We start from the raw sequence: 21,439 nt of genomic DNA, 5'->3' as shown, positions 1-21,439 counted from the left end.
AACTTGCTCATCAATTATTTGGATTTGGGTATTAAAAGCGAATTAGCAAAGTTCACTGACAACACTAAACTATAGGGGAGTGTGGTCACACTCAAAGACAGGCTGTCAATACAGGCTGGTTTGCGAGGTAGGTGGACCTCAACCTGATGTTGTTTAATATGGAGAAATGTAAAGTGCTCTATCTGGGAAGAAATAATCCACAACACACCTACGGGCTCAGCAACGCTACACTTGCTAGCACAATATCTGAATGAAACCTGGGTGTTGTGATAGACAACAAAATGAACATAAGCCCCCATTGTGATGCTGTATCTGGCAGAGCTAATCTAACACTGGCATGCATCTACTGAAGCATTTCAAGCAAGGCTAAAGATGCCATCCTCCATCTCTATTCAGCCTTAGTAAGACCACAGCTGGAGTTCTGTGTCCAGTTTTGGGCGCCACACTTCAGGAAGGATGTAGAGAAGCTTGAGAGAGTCCAAAGGAGGGCCACACACACAATTAAAGTCCTAGAGACCAGGTCATACAAGAAGAGGCTGAAAGACTTGGGACTGTTCAGTCTGGAGAAGAGAAGACTCAGAGTGGACTTGGTGGTAGCCTATAAGTATATGAAGGGCATACATCAGGGCCTAGAGGACCATCTGTTCACCAAGGCCCCCCAAGAGAAGACAAAAAATAATGGGCACAAACTGATTGAGGATTGCTTCAGGCTAGCCATAAGGAAAAACTTTTTTACAAATAGAGTGCCAAGGGTTTGAAACAGGCTCCCCTTAGATGTAGTACAGTCACCCACCTTGGCGATCTCCAAAAAGCATCTTGACACCCATCTTGCTGGGGTCATCTGATCCCAGCAGTCTTTCCTGCCCAGGTGCAGGAGGGCTAGACCTGATGATCTGTAAGGTCCCTTCCAGCCCCTAACAACCATGAAACTATGACATTATTTGTATTTCTGTAGCACTGAGGAACTGACAACACCACTGTACTAGGCACTGTTCAAACAGAGAAGAAAACTCCACTTCCTGTGTTGAAAAAGAAACATTTTTCCAGCATTTATGAGGTTAACTTATATTGTAATGTTAACTGCAAGACATGGCATTTATTGGATCTGCTGGAAGACTCCAAAAGGTATGAACTTCTGACCTGCTGGCCCAGTTTGCCAGTTATGAGCATGAGTGGTTGTGCTGTCAGGAGTGGCAGGAAAATGCATGATTGGCAGGTGTGTTACCTTCAATCACCTCAGGATGGAGCCAAGATTGGCCAGTTGGTAAAAGAAGTATCAACTAGTATGATTGACACATGACTGACAGTTAAGTAAATTATGTGATTGGTCAGCTGAGGTGGAGTGATCTAAGTATATGAAAGATCATTGCTGACCAGGCCTGAGAGAGATCTTTTCGTGGAATTTGTGAAGATCTCTGTGTGAGATTTGTGTGGGATCTTTATAGACTTCATGTGAGATGTGTGTGATCTGTGTCTGAGATCTGTCAGATCTGTGTAAGAAAAAGTTATGGAACGACAAGAAAACAAGGTAGGAAAAACTGAAAACCTAAAGGAAAGAAGTTACAGAAAAATAAAAAGGCAGAAGAAAGGTAGAAAGGCTTAAGAACAGAGATACAATGGCCAATTTGAGACCTGGGTGTTTTTAAATGTTATGTCCATTATTTGCCATACTTTGTGAGACCCCCTTATTAATTCAATCCCTCTGTAATCCATTGAAACACTACATTTTTTCATATTTCAAACCAGAGTGATTTACAAGAAAATCAACTACACCAAACACCAAATCACCATCAACTGATTTAAAACTATCTGTAATCATGGTAGCACTAGTAATCTGTAATTATGGTAACACTAGAAAATATTGTTAAGTATATTTCTACCTGAGAACAATTCTCAAATCAGACAGCAGATGAAAATATGTGTATTCATTAGCTGAATTCATCATAAGTGTCACTCACCTGAGCCTGATGGAAGAGGGGGCCTACTTTAGAAAGGCAGAACGACAATCCAGCAATTATCTATGAAGGCAAGTTAGGATAATATTGTTCATTGCAAATGCAGTAGAACTTCAGTGATTAATGTAATTAAAAATGTGATCAAGCAGTCAGACCTGTGGTCTGAATTGGTGGTAGGTGTCGTTTATAATTTTCTATTGTAACAACTCCACCTCATTAATCAAAGAAGTTTTGTATCTAAAAATAATCAGAATTCTTCAGAAACCTACAAAAGATTAAGGAAAGAGAATAGAAGTTGGTACCTGGACTAAAGGGACTGTGGTAAGTAAAACATTCTTGTCACATAATTAGCTATGCTTAAAGCAGGATCATTTGCCTATTTTTAGGCCAAAGGGGATCATTATGATTAGGTTCTACAGAACTCAAGGAGGTGATCAGCCAATTTCATGGGCAGATCCCAGGGCTGGCTGCCACTTTCATGAGCTGAGTATGAGAAGCCCCCTACCACTCTGATTGGCCAAGGGGTCCTGGCAGTCCTGCCCCTCCCTGAACATTGTCACACAGCTGAAACCACAGCTTAGTTTCCCTGATTAAGCACAGGGATGCCACTAATCTATGTGTTACTAAGCCTGCAATTTTTTGTGAAGCCTGCCCAAATTCATAGTTTCCATAAAAAATGTGCAATCACAATTTTGGTAGGTCCCTAATTATCAATCACCAGAGAAAGAAGTGTCATGCTAAATGCAGCAGGGAAAAATACAACAGGCCTAATATCCTCTGGTGCCTAAGTCACATTCCAGTATATATCATTCAGAAGTTTTTAGGCCAAAAAAGACCTTCATAGTATCATAGTACTTGGGGTTGGAAGGAACCTAAACAGATCATCAGATCCCACACCGTGCCCCAGGCAGGAACGGGTGCTAGAGTCATATCACCCCAGCCAAATATCTGTCCAGATTCCTCTTGAAGACCCCCAAGGTAGAAGAGAGTACCACCTCACTTGGGAGCCCATTCCAGCACCTGGCAGCCCTAACTGTAAAGTAATGTCTCCTGATGTCCAGCCTGAACCTTCTCTCTAGCAATTTGTCACCATTATGCCTAGTAACCCTGGGTGGTGACTGAGGGAACAGAGCCTCACTTAATTCCCACTGGTCTGCCCTGGTGAATTTGTAAATGGCCACCAGATCCCCTCTCAGCCTCCTCTTGTGGAGGCTGAATAGGTCCAGGCCCTTCAGCCTCTCTTCATAGGGCCTGCCGCATTGCCCCTTGACCAATTGACCCTTGACCATGCGAGTGGCCCTCCTCTGGACCCTCTCAATGCTAGCCACATCCCTCTTGAAGTTATTTCTCCCTAGATGCGTCACCTTGCACTTGTCTGCATTGAATTCCGTTCTATTCTCATCCGTCCACCTCTGTAACCTGCATAGACTAGCTGGATTCTGTCCCTCCCCTCCAGCGTGCCCATCTCACCCCACAACTTGGTGTCATCGGTGAATTTGGACAGCATGCATTGCACACCCACATCCAGATCGCTGATAAACATGTTGAACAGAAGGGGCCCAGAACCAATCCCTAGGGGACTCCACTGCCCACATCCCTCCAGGTCAAAAATGACCCATCCACCACCACTCTCTGGGTGTAACCATCTAGCCAATTTGCCCCCACTCTAACTGTATAGGTATCAATGCCATAGTCACCAAGTTTTTTTAAGAGAATGTGGTGGGAAACTGTTTCAAAGGCCTTCTTAAAGTCCAGGAAGACATCTACCCCAACACCCTCGTCCAGGGACTTTGTGACCTAATCATAAAAAGAAACCAGGTTAGTCAGGCAGGACCTACCCTCACTGAACCCATGTTGGTTGCTCCAAGCATTACCTCCCCTGCTGGGCCCTTGGAGATGTGCTCCTTGATAATTTTCTCAAAGGTCTTCCCTTTATGATCTTTATGATCATCCTTCTGACTTTCTGGCACAGAAAGTTGTCCAACAAATTCAGCATCTTAGTTCATATATTATGGTTGTCTAAAAGAGGGATATACAGCTTTTAAGGGGCTGGGGCCACAGGCTTCCCCAGCTCCACACTGTGCAGGCTACACAGGCCTATACTTGTGACCAGGGCCATGAGCTGCATGTCACATGGGACACATGCCACACTACACTATCCTACTGCTACATTACACACACCCCAATGCACCACATGAGATGCTCCCCACACTGAACTGCACAGCCCATAACATGCCTGAGCCCATCCCACAACAGTACTGCATAGTCCCCTGATGTACCATGGGAGCCTCCTGCCACTGCACCCACATGACATCCAGTGTGCCACACAAGCCCCCCTTCTACACCACACATACCGTGCAAGCCCCTTGTGCACCCCATGGCCCCAGTGCACAGACATGCTGCACCATGCAGGCTCCTTGTCTGCAAGGACACAATGCACAGTGCCCTTTTGCCATGTCTCCCTCCTCCCCTCATGAAAAGCAACTGATGCTGTACCACGCCAGCACAAATTCTGCATGGTGGCCCTGGATCCCCTGAACCCTCTGGTCAAGCAGTGTAGTAGCAAGGTGCAGGCAAACATACCTACTGCCCCAGCCGCCGAAGCAAAGGGTCACCAACAGGAACTGCCCAGCTGGGGCAGGGTATAGGACAGAGCTGCAAGACACTCATTTGAGGGGAGAATTGGGATGAGGGAAGAGTGGCTCTCACCACTGTGTGCACTCCCAGGCATGTGCCCCTCGGATCTGTGTACAGGGTGAAGGCAGGATGCCATTGTAGGTTTGCCTCAGACACCAAATTTCCTTGCTATGGCACTGTGGTCATGGTCTCCCTCAGCCTCATGAGCTGCACTGTTCCAGCAAACCCCCAAGAATAGGGACAGGCAGTTGGGAGGGGGAGCCCAAGGACCCTAGTGGCAGCAGCAAGAAAGCAAACAAGGAGTGGTGCCCACACCAGGAACCAAGAAGCTGCAGTTTAAATCCTCAGGGGCCACAAGTAGCCCATGGGCCACCAGTTGGGGAGCCCTAGTCTAAAACCACAGGCCATGCATCCCCGAGCAACCACAGTATAGTCCTCCCTGGTGATAGCCCCTCCCTTCCATTGGGTGTATGCCTCCCTTTTGGCAAGTAGACATTCTCAGATGCTTTTGGTAAGCCATGGGGGCTTTTGCACCCTCCTGCTCCCTTTGATCTGTGTTGGGATTACCTCTGTCCCGGGACGCGGGCATACTCACCGGCAACTAGGGAAACAGGGTGGAACACAGAACCTGCACAGGTCATCAGCCGCTTGTTTAGACAGCTGCAGCTGGCCAGTGACGTCAGCACCTAACACTGGCCGGATCAGCTAAAAATGGCGGCGCACGCCACAGAGCAGGGAGGAGGAGAGAGGGTGCTGCTGCTGGGGTCCCTGCAGCAGAGACAAGCAAGAGTACTGGACCCGAAGACCAGGAATGGATGGGACAGAAGCCAGGTGAAAGAAAAGGAGCAGCCCGACGATGCTGTGAATAAGGTGGCAGGAGGACGCCTGAATCACCACAGAGGGATGGTAGAAGGCACGCTGGGGAAGACTTGATCCAAGGGAAAGAGAGAGAGCGAGGAGTCCAGGCAGAAGTATCACTGGAGGGAACTTCGCCACTGCACTGGGAGGTGTCTTAGAGCAGACAAGGAGCGGGGTGCCTACGGGGATAAGGCAGCCAGTGTCCTGGCTCCCCTCCCCTCCAGGACCTCAGTGCCTCCCCAACTATTCTCCTTAGCTCATTGAAGTCCGCCCTCCTGAAATCAAGGGCTGCTGCCTTGCTGCAGGCCTTTACCACCTTGCGCTGGATGGTGAATTCCAGCAGGCGATGATCGCTCTCGCCCAAGTGGTTGAGCACCCTCAGCCCCCTCACCAGGTCATCGCCCGTGGCCAGCACCAGGTCCAACAAGGCATCTCCCCTGGTGGGGCTGTGCACCTCCCGGGTTAGATGGAGGTCCTGCATATTGGCTAGGAACCTAAAAGCTGGTCAGGCCATGGCCCAGGTGGCCCACCTTGTTCCACAGCCTATACCTAAAACACAGTGTGACAGGGAGGAACCTAGGGGTGGCCGTGAACTCCCCTAGTGCCCCCTACCATGTCAAGTTGGTGTCAATGCACTCTCACCATCTCGCCCACCACGTCTTTGATGTTAATAATGTTTAAGGGAGGCTGCCTCTTTTGTCCTCTTTGACATGGTACCCTGATGTATCCCAGTCTGTGCTCTGTCTTAGGTGACTCGGTGCACTCCAGCCGTATGGGCTACGCGTGGCTCCAACCATCCCTGTACCACGCCCCAAGCTTTGCGGATGTACTGGACGCTATTTGGTCAATCCCTTTCTGCGCCCTCGCGGACAGTCCCTGGCTTCTCTCGCGGACACTCCCTGGCTCGCACAGTTGCCCGCACTGGGGGTGCTCCTCTCACAGTTCCCCACACTGGCGCTGGGGTCAATACACCCCTGAACATCGTGCCCTCTCTGGCACCGGGGTTCCCACGCTACCATGGAGCCCCTGTGAGGCCTCCTCCAACCCCTAATAGTCTCACCTGGTCCTCCAGTGTAACAACAAACAACAAAAGCAGTAACGCAAGCCAATCAGCTATAACTCAAATCTAAGCCTCCTGGCTAAAACGTTTTTCAACCCACACAACATCTCTCACCCGTAAAACTGGTGATTTGTACCTCCAGGCCTTTCCCTTTCCCCTTTCAGGGCCGAGCTGTTTTCCTTGGTCGAACAGTGCTCTTCCTGTCTGGCTGCCAGTTGGGAGAGAGAGAGACCACACGCAGCCTCCTGTCGGGGTCTTATAGTGGTCAGCCCTGACCCTTCCAGTCAGCTGACCCACCAGGTGCCGGCCCTTAGCTCCTCCTGGTTGCCCCTAGCAGCCAGCACCTGAGCCCATACTGCTGCTTTTTAGTAGCAGGCACCTCAGTGCCCTGCTACACACAGATTTTGGGGAAGACATCCAAAAGTTGAAGTGAGAATCCACCTCATCCCTTGGCAAGATGTTACAGGTAAGTTCTGCCTTAAGTTATACGTACTGGGTGTGTCTGCACATGCAATTAATGTGTGTGAATAAACTCTAGTGTATATTGTTCCCGGGCACACTGTTTGAACATGTGCTTTGGACCACAACACATTGAGTCAGGTCAAAACAGCACCAGATGGCAGGGGGCACAGGGAGCCATGCTGTCATCCCAGGGCTGCTCCCCCGGCTCAATATGCTGCAAAGAGGCTGGCTGGGGCACAAAGGTGCTTCAGTATGGAGCTAGCCAGCAGGCAACTGGGGCAGCATCTACATATTCTTCTGTGAAGTAAAAAACTCCACAGAAGGATGGTACTTGTATTTATGAGTACTATCTTGCTGTTGAAGTAATTTATTTATTTCCACCTAATAGGGGTAAACATGTAGATACAACATGTTTATAGATTCATAGATGTTAGAATCAGAAGGGACCTTAGTAGATCATCAAGTCTGCCCCTACCCTGGGCAGCAAGGAGTGCTGGGGTCAGATGAAGACCCCCAGGGTAGGAGAGAGCACCACCTCCGTTGGAAGCCCATTCCAGATTCTGACTGTGAAGAAGTTCTTTCTAACGTCAAACCTAAATCCACTCCCTGTCAATTTGTGGCCTTTGTTCCTACTCACTCCAGGGGGTGCCCTAGCAAATAGAGCATCTCCTATTCCCTGCTGCCCTCCCCTGATGAATTTATAGGCAGCCACAAGATCACCTTTCAGCCTTCTGTTCTGAAGGCTGAAGAGATCTAGGTCCCTCAGTCTCTCCTCATAGGGCTTACCTGCAGGCCTCTGACTGTATGAGTGGCCCTCCTCTGGACCCTCTCAAGATTTTCCGCATCCCTCTTGAAGTGCAGTACCCAAAACCGGATGCAGTACTCCAACTGCGGCCTGACCAGTGCCGCATAGAGGGAAAGCATCACCTCCCTGGACCTGTTTGTCATGCATCTGGTAATGCATGATAAAGTACAGTTAGCCTTGTTGATCACTTTGTCACATTGATGACTCATGTTCACCCTGGAGTCAACTATGACTCCAAGATCTCTTTCCACTGCTGTGCTGTTGAGGTCATCTCCCAGCCTGTAAGTGTGTTAATGGTTCTTTTTGCCCAGGTGCAGCACTTTGTACTTGTCTTTATTGAACTGCATCCTATTTCATGCTGCCCATTTTTCCAACCTGTCCAGATCCACCTGGATCTATTCTTTACCATCTGATGTGTAAACTCTGCCCCATAATTTGGTATCATATGCAAACTTGGACAGGGTGCTCTCCATATCCTCATCCAAGTCACTGATGAAGACATTGAATTGCACCAGTCCAAGGACCAAGCCTTGCGGGACTCCACTACCCACATCTTTCCCAGTCAATATTGACCTGTCCACCACCACTCTCTGCGTGTGACCCCTAACCCAACTGTCCACCCACTTTACCATGTAATCATCTACATCACAGTCTGTCAGTTTATTTATGAGAACAAAATGAGATATCGTATCGAAGTCCTTCTTAAAGTTAGGTAGATGACATGTACCTTGACTCCTGTGTCTAAGCATTTGGTGACCTAGTCATAAAAAGAAGCAAGGTTAGTCAAGCAGGATCTACCTGCAACGAATCCATGCTGATTTGTTTTCAGCATTATTTCCCCTGCTGGCTCCCAAAAATGTGATCCTCAATGATTTTTTCCAGAGTTTTCCCAAAGACACAGGTGAGACTAACTGGTCTATAGTTCCCCAGTTCCTCCCTCCCTTCTTGAAAATAGGGACCACATTGGCCCTTTTCCCATCCTCTGAGATCTGACCAGAGCACCAGGAGTGCCAGCAGTTCTGCTATGATACTAGCCAATTCCTTCAGCACCCTTGAATGAAGTTCATCCAGGCCTGCTGATTTGAACACATCCAACCCCTCCAAGTGCCCCTTCACTAGTCTATGCTAACCGTTGGTGGACTGGTGTCCCCCCTGTGTCTATCTATAATCCAATTAGGAGATTTGTCTTGGTCTGTATCTAGGAATACAGATGCAAAGAACTCATTGAAGAGCTCAGCTTTGTCTCCCATGTCTGTCACTGATTGCCTAGTTTGTCTTGTAGAGGTCCTATGCTACCCTAAGCCTTCCTTTTGCTCCCTATATACCTGAAGAAGGACTTTTTGATGTCCTTAATTTTTGTTGCCAGCCTAAGTTCTAATCATGTTTTGGCCTTATTGACTGATTCCCTGCAAGTGCGAGCCAGGGAGGTATGCTCCTTCTTAGTAGCTACCCCCTGTTTCCACAGGATGAATACCTCTTTTTTTGCCCTTAGGCTTCCCTGGACTTCCCTGTTCTGTGAAGAGGGCTTCTTGGAACCCTTTCCCTTTTATGCACAATGGGATTGTCTAGCTAACTAGTCTACTGTGCATAAACATCTTGTGTAGATGTGCCCACAGTAACCAAAGAAGGACTATTCATATAATGTACATGACACATGCCTATAACCTCCATCACAACGTGATAGGCAATGCTTCATGGAGGCAATTTTTGTTTATTCTTTCTGGAACCTGACAACACTTGTCAAATCTTCCAAGGCCCACAAGCAAGATGCAATCCATGACAAATCCCCAAAAATAAATTTAAAATACCCTCTGAAATGCCTTCATAAATGTCTTCATAAATAAATCTTTCTATAACTACCAGTGTAGCAGTCTGTATTTCTGAGGTAAGTAATTTTCAACAGTTATCGCAGGGGAATGGCAAACTCATGTAGGACATAGATAATTCAAAGATGAAATGAGTAAAACTCCTTGAAATTAGGAACTTCAGAAATATATGGTACATTTATTACCACATTCCCAGAAGTTTCTAGCATGAGATCTGTTCTGCATAATGGTGGTTCAGCCTTGGGAGAGCTGTTGGATGGGTTAATTGAGTTCTGGTATGCATAAAAAATGTAAATTGCTTACTCCACTCCTGTGTGCACTTCAGTGATGGGTAAAATAAGGACTTAGAAAATAATTTTGTACTGCACTTTGGAATCCATCTGCATGAATAATAGTAGCTAAGTAATCTTGTTTCAGTTAAATGGAAGAAAATAATATGAGTCTAATCCAGTGTTTTAAAGTTTGTGATTCTGGAGACTAACCAAAAATAATCTAAAAAGGAATATTTTCATTTCAGTACAAGATGGGAATGTTTTTAGGTAGTCAAGTGGATTTACACTGACAGTTCTCCATCTTCACATGACATTCAATATAGAGAGCAATGGAAGGAAGGCAAAACTCACAAAAATACATAAATGGATGTCAGAGAGAACATAAGAACTGTTACTCATTAGGTCAGAGGAGAACATATATAACATTCATCTAACAATGCAGTGTGGAAAATGCAACTTCAATGTTAATAAAAAAATCATGTTGTCCAGTGAAATAAGCGCTAGACAATGGTGCAAAATGGCTATGCATTATGAATCAGTATTACTGGAGTTCTTCAAGGCTAGATCTTACATCAGATAATTTTATGGAATTTGATACTGTCTCATTGTTTTGGAGGTTTAAATGAATATTTTCCACTCATATTGCAAACCTAGGCTCAAATCCCTGGTTACTGTACATTTTCTTGATTCCCCCCAGTTTTGAAGAAGCTGTGCTAATTTTCATAGGCCACACACACATATGGCAATCATATATCAGGGGACTGACTCCATACTTATAATATACACATGTAGCATAGCATAATTACACATAGCCATGGACCTTTGAGGGCAGGGTATATACCCTCCTACATAGATAGCTAGATAACCGTTCTGCTAAGCACTGGTCAGCATCAAGAAGGGTCAGGTTCAAATTTCAGGATATCCAATAAGTTTTTACTGTGGCTCAAGCCATGCGAATGATCAGAGGTCAAGAAAACAGACCTTATGATGAGAAGCTGAGATCCATAGGACTTTTTAGCCTGGAAAAGCACAAGCTCAGGGGTGATCTGATGGCCACCTATACGTTTATCAGGGGTGCTCACCAGGATCTGGGGGAACATTTGTTCACCAGAACACCCTAAGCGATGACAAGGTCGAACGGTCACAAACTCCTCCATAATCGTTTCAGGTTGGACATAAGGAAGAACTTCTTCTTTACTGTCTGAGCCCCCAAGGTCAGGAATAGACAGCCACCAGAGGTGGTTCAAGCACCTACTTTGAATGCCTTCAGAAGACATTTGGATGCTTATCTTGCTTGGACCCTATGATCCTTGCTGACTTCCTGCCCCTGGGACAGTGGGCTGGACTCAGTGATCTTCCGAGGTCCCTTCCAGCCCTAATGTCTATGAATCTATGACTCTATGAAAAGTCCCCACCCAGAAATCTGGGATCACAAACCCCCCTTACGTAAGCAGCGTAAACACAGAGGACAGTTTGATTACAGAAAACAAAGGCAAGGAAAACAAAGGAAAACACAAAATGCAATTTAAAACACTACCAATTACAAGGCATAGTCTATGGGTTGCACCTGCTTGGAGAGGCTTCACCCATGCCCAGGCAGTCTGGGACTTTGGGGCTCCCCAATGGATAGTTCCAGGGATCTGCTCCTAGGAAAAGGTACAGGTGCCGGTTGCCAGGGCAACCGCAGTTCGGTCAGCTGACCAGAGGGGGGCAGGGCCTGGCCTATATAAACAGCCTAGGCTGAGGCCAAGCAGGCAGTTCCCTGCTAACATCCAAGGGAGAAGGAGCTGTGCTGGAGTATGCAGGCTAGAGCAGCTTGGTGGCTTGAATAGCTTCGGCTCAAGGATACTGGGAGGAGAAAGCCCTGGTAGGGATTTGAATGAAGATTAGCCAGGTGGCATAGAGGTTTATGTTTAGCCATGAGGCTTAGTTTGAGTTGTAGCTGATTGGCTCATGTTATCATATGCTGTTGTTTGTTGTTACACTGGAGGACTGGGTGAGGTTAATAGGGGTTGGAGGTGGCCTCATAGGGGCTCCACAGTGGTGTGGGGACCCCAGTGCCAGAGAGGGCACCACATTTAGAGGTGCACTGACCCCAGACCTGAGAAGGGGTACAGTGCATTGGGGCCAGGTAAAGTTGAGGCCACCTGAGTCCCACAGTTGTAGACCCAAGGAGGGGGTGCACTGACCCCAGCCCTGAGAAGGGGCACAGTGCATTGGGGGCCAGGCACATCTACGGCCACCTGAGCCCCAAGCGTGGCGAGGAGCCCCAGGGAGAGCGCTCAGGCGAGGAGCCCGAGGGAGGGGATTTTGGGGGCCAGGCACGGCTATGGCCACCTGAGCCCCAAGCACGGAGAAAGGCCCTAGTGTAGGTGGAGCCCCAGGGAGAGGGCGCACAGGCAAGAAGCCCTAGGGAGAGGGCACACAGGCAAGAAGCCCCAGGGAGAGAATTTTGGGGGCCAGGCATAGCTACGGCCACCTGAGCCCCTTTTGTGAGGCAGGGCCCCAGTGCGGGCAGGACTGAGAGAGAGAGCCCCAGTGTGGGCACAGCCATGAGAGAGGCCGGGGAGTGCGGAGAAGGGCCCCAGCGCGGGCAACTGAGACGAGCCCAGAGGGTGTCCACGAGGGCGCGGGCTATAGCAAGGCAAGCAAGGGGGCACCATGAGGGCACGGCAAGGGATTTTGACAAGACAACATCTGGTACATCTGAGAGGCTTGGGGTGTGGTATTAGGGGTGGTAGGAGCCATGCATAGCCCTTAAAGCTTTAGTGCATGGAGTCAGCTAAGATGGGGCACAGATTTGGATATGACAGGGGTACCATACCAAGGGGGACAGAAAGGCAGCCTCCCATAATGCTAATAAAATCAAAGATGTGGCGGGCAAGAATGAGGTGCACCAACTGGGCACAGTAGGGGGCACTAGGAGAGATCTCGGCTGCTCCTAGGACCCTGCCCCGTGACAGCACCCCATACCTGTCCTTCAGCAATGGGCTGGAGAGGATGGCACGCAGTGGAGAGTCCTACAAGCTGTTCCTTGGAGTTGGCTGCATCCCAGGATGCTGCCAGAGAGCATAGGTCCTGCTGCATTGCAAGGGGCCTCTGTTTGCTCCTTGCACAGCTGTAGAGTGCTGATCTCCACTTCCACATGGTGGCTTTGAGCATACTGCACCTCAGAATCCCTAGTCCCAATCCCAGCTCTGCTGGTGCAAAAAACTGCAAAAGAACTCAATGAAGGCTCAGCCAAAAAGCAAAAAAGCCTGAACTGCAACTAGCCCCAAACAACACTGCTTGGTTGAGATACAAAGAACTACAAAAGCAGCAACACATGCCAGGCCCCAAGCCAGGCCCAAAATGTGCCAGGATCTCAGTCCTGGCCCAAAGTCTTCTAGGCTTTAAATTCTGGCCCAGCTCTGCCAGCAAAACATACCACTGGGGTTCAGCCACACAGCTAGGCTGAAACCAAAAGAAATTGCAACAGCAACTAAAATGCCCCAGGCTTCCACCCCTGGCCCAAAGCATGCCAAGCTTTTCATTCTGGCCCAGCTCTACCAGCAAAACACAGCTGGGGTTCAGTCAAATGGCTAAGTTGAAACCAAAATAAGTTGCAACAGCAACTAAAATGTGCCAGGCTCCAAGTCCCATCTAGGATAATACCATAAGGGTATTAACCCCACCCCAATCCCACAGAAACAAAAACAAAAAGAAGAGGGAGAGACTAGAGGTCTCAAACCCTGAAACAGACTTTCTCTCCCTGTACCTCAGGTTTTCCCTTCACATAGCTGCAGCTCCCATCTCCAGTAAAGCCGCAGATATTTGCCTATACACTGTATCTCCTGTCTCTTTCCAGCTTGCCCAAGCATGGGAGAGAAAATAAAATCCTCAGTTATAGAAAACATGGGTACATACAGCACAGCAGAAAATATATATGTACACCATCGTATTTAACTAAAACCATATACAAAAGCACACTTTCCAATACAAAATAGCTTGTACACACACACATATGCACAGTACAGATTGATGTTTTTCTCTGCTTCGTTTCCTACGATCTCTCTGCTTCTTTATGTGTATGTGCTTTTGTTTACTTTCTGTTTTAATATAACAATTGCATTCATAAGAAGGATTTCAAATAGGGTGCCCCATTAACTTGGTTAATATTATGATTAACAATGAGGTTTCATGAACTATCACTTAAGTTAGTAATGGAATAAAAAAGTTTATCCACTCAGTCGACTGTGCTTTGTTCCAACACCCAGGTCAATGCTATGAAATAAAGAAATAAAATACATGTCTTTAATTTAATTACAAACTTATATGCTGTTGAAAAGCTAATACATTTTGTGAATTCATCAGCGTGAGCCTACATCTTCAGCTTTAAATGGAAGATATTTCATTTATAATCCTGAAGCATTACTTGGCTGTAATTGCATATTCTTTAATCAAAGGTATTTGTTGAGTTTGCATCACATTACTGAATATTAATTTTCCATCCCTTCTATTATTGTTCATAAGTAATTTGATGAGGAGATTTGTTGGTGCTCATACTCCAGTGTCCCAGCTGCCTGCAGAGGGTTCGGGATTGAGAGTATGGTCGAGGCTAGAGAGGTAAGAAAGGTTTATTGACTTAACAAAAACACAACTACATGTAGTAACAAGACAAACAATGACAAACAAGAACAATTTGCATCTGCAACTTATCGTCAGTCCCCTCTGATGCCTGATGTACAACAAGTTTCTCTTTCCACAAAGTTCAGCGAAGCAGGCGTTCCCAATCAGCACTGTTCGAGAGGTACTGGGAAGAACTCTCGAATTCAGTCCTTGGGTTCCTTGAGATCCACGGGCCCACTGATCCAGGCCAACAGCTAATCAATCCTTTTAGGCCAACAGCTAACCAATCCTTTTCACAGAGCTGTATCTTCCTTCTGGATGATTTCTGGGTATTCTAGCCAATTTATAGCTTCTGAATGGTACTGATAACATACAACCACTCATTATTTTTACTTTAACTGTCCTTAGACTGACCAATAGCAGTACAAGCCATGCATTCCTTTGATAAGGTTAACTTTAACTGTGCCACAGGGCCTTACTACTTCAAGGCTTTGCTAAACTTACTAGGCCTTACTTTATACAAGGCCTTACTACTTCTTAAACTTTAATCAGGCTCTTAGCAACAACATGTAGTTTAATACTTAAACAAATACAAAAAAGCACTTGGTCTAATCTTCATAGAGCCTTCAGCAAGCACCTTTATCACACAGACATAATTTCAGCTATCACACTCCAGTTAGTTGAGTCTTGGGCCTTGTATTTACTAGGGAACTGAGTGTTTTTTTCTGAAGTAAAATATAATAATATGTAGTAATTAAAATGATGTAAAATCCTAGTGAAGACAAAGCAGTTTGTAGCTTTCACATAAGTTGACAGGTCAAGGTAAAGACTCTTAAGAAGTAGTAGTAGTTACTGAGACCATAACCTAATAACTCGTATGAAAGCTACAGACTACTTTATGATCATATGGAATCTACACTCCATTAATTAAAATATAATAAGAACACACCATTTATCCAAGTAAAGACACATCTATACAGGCATTAGGCGCATCTCATGGCTCTTCAGTTGCCTTAAAGAAATTGATAGATGTTCTCACCATAAAACATGCTGTTAAGTACTATGTGTAATCATACTCTTCACAATGGGACTAGGAACAGAAGTGGTACATAAATTGGTTTAAGTGATCAGAAACCAGTTTAAACCTGTAACAGAACAGAAATTAAGCGTACATAAACTGATTTAAAAAGCTAGGGACAGACATTCAAAAAGCCTGATCCTGAATTGATTCAATTGTTGTAGGTTAGTCTAAATCACTTTGTAACTGCACAGTCATCCCAGATATTCAGGCACAAGCCTGCAGTGGCTTGGGCTAGAAGCCAGGGGGCACTAGAACAGCCCTCCCTACCCTTCCACAGGGCTAAGCTGAAGGGCTGTGGCCAGGCCCCAGCATGTTTAGGGAGAGCTTCCCCCTCTCCTTGATAACAGAGAATATATCAGCTCTTTTATCAGCATTTTTCACACCATCAGAAAACAAACAGCCTCTCTCATTATTTCAAGCTCTTCTTAAACAAAAACCAGAGAGCCGCACCAGCCCAGAGAGCATGCTGGGATGCTGGGAGGTGTCTGATTTAACTGAAACCAACCAAGGGTCTGGGAGAGACATTGCATAAACCAGTTTAACCAAAATCAGTTAAGTCTGATACTACATTCCACCAGGTGTATCTCAAACCAGTTTCAGCCATTTTCAAACCAGTTTATGTGCACTGAACATCTGTTCTGTTATAGGTGTAAATGAGTTTATGATCACCTAAACCAGTTTATGTGTAATGTCTGTCCCTAGCCAAAATGGCCAAAGCCAGTTTAAGAAAGCTGGATGAATGTAGTATCAGACTCAAATGATTTATCTCAAACCAGCTTATGGAACTTCTGCCCCAGATCCCTTCCCAATTAAAGTTAACTCACAGTCTTCCATCATCCCAGGATGATTTGCAGCCCTGGGCTGTCCTGTCTGCTGTTGGGGGGTTGGCCCCACCAACCTGCTTTCACAAAGCTGAGACAGTAAAGCCTCTACTCCCTAACCCCTGCCTGGCACCCCAGCAGGATGGTGGCAGGGGAGCAGACCTCCCTAGCCTGGCTCTGCACAATACAAGGGAAGGAAAGAATCCCTTGTGGGGCTTATCACCCTCCACAGATCCTGAAGCCAGGCTGGGATCCCTTGGCCCAGCCCCTTGCCAGCCACTCTTGCATCGCAGGGGCTAGTTGGGGAAGGAAACACCACCCCCTCCCCCACCTCCATGCCAGCACTGACCCCTCCCCAGCTGGAGTCTGCAAGGTACAGGGAAGGGCTTTTTGCACCCCTACAGCCTAAAGAGTAGGCCTGTGCAAGTAGGCAGCTATTCGATCTGGCTTCAGATCCAGCCGATTCAGATGCCAGTGATGTAATATGGAGCTCCAGTCTGGGTTCCCGCTTCAATCCAGTCGAAGTGGCTCGGAAGCTTTTGAGCCACCTCAGAGATCCGGCCATAGAGTATAATGGGGAATCAATGAAAAATCTATAACTTTATTGTTTGCTGTCTGATTTGGATGAATCTTGTAGAGGTGGTAGCCTCTGATGAGAGCATGAAGTCTGCCAAATTTCAAGAAAATCAGTGTAGGGGTTCAGAGGAAACTGCACCCCAAATTCTTGAAAGCAAAACTCATGTCACATGTTTGTGTTACACCACAGGGGGGTGAAAACTGCAAGAGTGATGGCCCCTGCTCAGGCCAAAAAGCCTTCCAAGTTTCAAGGAGATAGGTTCAGGGGCTTGAGGGAAACTGCACCTCAAGCTGCGGACAAGCAAAACTGTGACATGGGTGACATTGTGTGTATTAGGGCACAGAAGGGTGAAAGCTACAGGGATGGTAGCCCCTGCTGAGCCCACAAAACCTGCCAGCTGTTGAGAAGATAGGTGCAGAGCTTCTGGGGCCCTGCACCTCTAGCTGCTGACAGGCAAAACTCGTGACATGGGTGCTTGTGCAACTGTGTCTGTTGGGGAGGGGGGTGGAGATATTACTGCAGGCCTGACTGCTAAGCTACTGTGTTACCAGTTACCAATCAATCACGATTCACTCAGGGACCAGCTCAATACACAGTAGCTAGCTCATGTAGCCAGTTAATTAGCAATGATTAACACCTACAAAAACACAGACTAAGGAGAGGAAATAATTAATACAGACAATCAGCTGCCCAAAGACAGAGACAGTCAGTTGCACAAGCACCCATGTCATGAGTTTTACCTGTCAGCAGCTAGAAGTGATGGGTCCCAGAACCCAGGACCCCTGCACCTATCTCCTCAACAGATGGCAGGCTTTGTGGCTGCAGCAGGGGCTAGCAGGCCTGCAGCTTTCACCCTGGTGTGCCTTAACATACACAGTGTCACCCATGTCATGGGTTTCACTTGTCCTCAGCTTGAGGTGCAGTTCCCCTGCAAACCCCTGCACCTATCTTCTTCAAACTTGGCAGGTTTTGTGGCCTCATCAGGGACTACCACCCCTACAGGTTTCAGCCCACTCCACCTTAACACACACAGTGTCACCCATGTCATGAGTTTTGCCTGTTAGCAGCTTGAGGTGCAGTTCCCCCCAAATCCCTACATCTATCTTCCTGAAACTTGACAGGCGTCTTGGCCAGAGCAGGGCCCATCACCCCTGCAGTTTTCACCCCCCTGAGGTATAACACATACATGTGACATGAGTTTTGCTTTCAAGAATTTGGGGTGCAGTTTCCTCTGAACCCCTATACTGATTTTCCTGAACCTTGGCAGACTTCATGCTCGCATCACAGGCTACCACCCCTACAAGTTTTATCTAAATCAGACAGCAAACAATAAAGTTATAGATATTTCATTGATTCCCCATTATACCCTACGGCCAGATCTCTGAGGCGGCTCCAAAGCTTTTCCAAAGCGGTTCAGAAGCTTCAAACCACTTCAGAAAGCCTAACGAAGCCAGCACTTAGACCCAGACGTGCTGCTGCCAGTGTGGAAAGATCCAAAGCTTCTCTGGATCTGAAGCAAAGTCAAAGCCTCGTACATCCCTACTAAAGAGCCAGCTGGTATCCCTTTTCCTGGCCAATTCTGTAGATAAATAAATGGCTTAGTTTCCCCAGCCTTTCAGTATTGCACCTTCCATCAACTTAATGACTCTGAGATTTAGTGGTGTGATGTTTCTCTTTGGGATCAGAGGTTGAATTTTTAGTGATTTCAAGTCTGAAATAACAAATTATAAGCACATCAAAGTCAGTTATTTGGCAAATAGGAGGAGTTGATGGATGATTTTGTCTCCAGTACTGTAGGTACCTCAATATAAATGTCTCATGTACTGTTTACAAGCTATACTATAGGGACTGATACTTTGTAACTGGACACTGACTTTCATTGCCATTTACTTGCACTTTATCATCTTGTGAAATGCACCCCATCTTAGCAAGTGTTGGGCTGATTTTGTGATTTTCCATGTTGGCCTGGAAAACAACAGAGGATTTTAGGGGAAATTTATGCAAGCTTGCCCTTCCAGCCAATCAAGTGGTTTGATCTGGCAACACTAATAAGCCTGGCTAGACTTCTAGCATCTGTCAACTAGATGCCTACCACTGTGTGGATGCCCGAGATAATTAGGCAAGAAGCCCACAGACTCAAATTAACAATGGAATGGATTCTAATGGTTTATCAGAAAATCACAAGCAAAGGCCAGCTGGCACGCTATAAAAATTACTACACTGTCTAAGCAACTTATTATACTAAATAGCACTATATACACTATTGTTTTCAAGGGTAAAGACTAGACTTACATACATAGAACAATAAAGGGAAGAGGGACGATAATCACCTTAGGGACTGTGAGCTGGTACTGCCAGGGGATAGCAAGGTGAGTCTGGGACCAAACTCAAGCAATCTCCTATGATGACTTGGATTCGAGTCTTGCTCTGACTATCCTGTCACGGTGTTTAATAAATGGAAACGGCCACAGAATGTGAAGGTTACTCATACTCTCACTCACTCTAACTAACTCTGGCAACCGCCCTCCGCTCACATGACGCTTTCTCTCAGACTCTCACAGACATGCTCCAGATGTCCACATATCACACACCCTGTCCAAGCCCAACTCTCTAGAACTCTTCTCAGGAAAACCTTTTATATGTCTTCTTCACATGACACATTGCTACTGCACCCAGGACTTTCTCTCTCTACATACGGCAGTTTCTTCTGGTGCTTTCCATTGCAGGGGACCAGTCCTGGTAATTTTCCATTACCAGCGGAGGCCACAGAGGTACACAGAGACCAACTGACATCATGTCTCACACAAGTTTCAGTGAACTGGTAAAATATTAGAAATACAGTATAACCTCATATATCCAGCATCCTTGAGACCTAGGATCTGCTGGAAATAGCTCCAGGACTGGCCACCACTACTTCCCCACACCCCCCACCCGCCTCTACCCTCACCACCAAACATGAAGGGGGAGCTTGCACACAGCGGCTGCTGCTGCCAGCCACCCCGCCGCGCCGCCTCTCCACATGCAGCTGCTGCTCTAGGACTGGTCGCTGCTACTCCCTGATGTCTTGGATTTGTTAAAAGTGCCAGATTTTTGAGAATTCCAGAATTCTGAAAACCGGATTTATGAGGTTATACTGTAGTAAAACCACATTGTAGTAGTTTTTAATAATATTCTTAGTTTACATATAAGGCAAATATTGTTGGTGACAGTATTTTGTGCCATATTATTTGTGAAAATTTAACCTGGTTATAACACTTTAAAGAACAGATTTTCTCCTACTCAGATATCTGCTAGTATATGGAAAATATGGTCTTGAGCCATCAGGTACTTGCTTCCAGCTTGTAAGAGATCTGTACAAGCGTGAAGAGTCTACCCTGACTAAGATTAGCAAATACACCTATGATCCTTTTTGTGCCTCCTTAAACCAGGGTACAAAGGTGCAGTTGGGACAAGGGTTAGCTAGATCAGCTATGAATTAGTTTAAAGTTCTACTGGAGTGGGAAAGGCAAGTCTCAGCTAACTAACTATAGCCAGATTCTGTTGTTTTTCTGTTATATAAACAAAATGTGCTGAACTAGAGAAGAGAATCTGACCCTAATTTTAAAAGCACTGTTCATAAGTTAATTAATCAGTTCTCACTACTTCTATGTGAGATGTTTATTGACTAGACCAGGAATGGGCAAAATACAGCCTGCAGACCAGATCTGGTGCACCAAGGTATTCTATCCAGCCTGTGGTAGGTCCCTCAGCCCTGCCCAGGCTAGGCCCCACATCCGCAGGCTGTGGCACTTGAGGCCAGTCCCACCACCCCCATGTGTGCAGAAGGGTGGACGTGCTACAGCACAGTAGCCGGACTCTTCTCCCCAGCAGTTCCCGCAGTGGTGGCAGTTCCTTCCAGCTGCCACTGCTGGGGTCATCACTGCTGCTAGACCAAACTCCATTGTCTGGGCATCCTGGTCCATTCATCCCACACCTACCATCATGAGTGCTGGACAGAGTGGGCAGGGTCTTCATGTAGACTGGCCCAGGACCCCCACAGGCAGGGTGTGCTCATCTGGGCAGATGGAATGGGGCTGTGGACAGGCAGGAGCACCATCCGAGAGCAGGTCAGGTGGCTGCAGCCATGGCCATGGCCAGGGCTGTGGCTAGGGCTAGGATTGTGGGCATGGCCCAAGACATAGCTGTGATTCACTTTGTGCATGAAGAATCACTGCCCATGGCAAGGACGTGTGAGACAGAGATCTCAGCTGTGCCCCAGGCCCTGGCCCCATGCTGTCACTGCCCCACAATCCCGGCCTTGCCCACCCATCCCACTCCCAGACACCACTCCCTGACCACCTGCAGCCCCATTCCATCTGCCCAGTTAAGCATGCCCTGCCCATAGGGATCCCAGGCCAGTCTCCAATTTGTGGATGGGCCAGGGGGCGGGCCAAAAGCCCCATATCCACTCCCCATACTTCTGTGCCATGGCTCAGTG

Source organism: Crocodylus porosus, unplaced genomic scaffold (genome assembly GCF_001723895.1).
Source record: "Crocodylus porosus isolate Cpor-Errol unplaced genomic scaffold, CroPor_comp1, whole genome shotgun sequence".
In the NCBI taxonomy this organism is placed as follows: Eukaryota; Metazoa; Chordata; order Crocodylia; family Crocodylidae; genus Crocodylus; species Crocodylus porosus.
The sequence above is the reverse complement of the archived record's forward strand: the minus strand, read 5'-3'. Positions refer to the sequence as shown.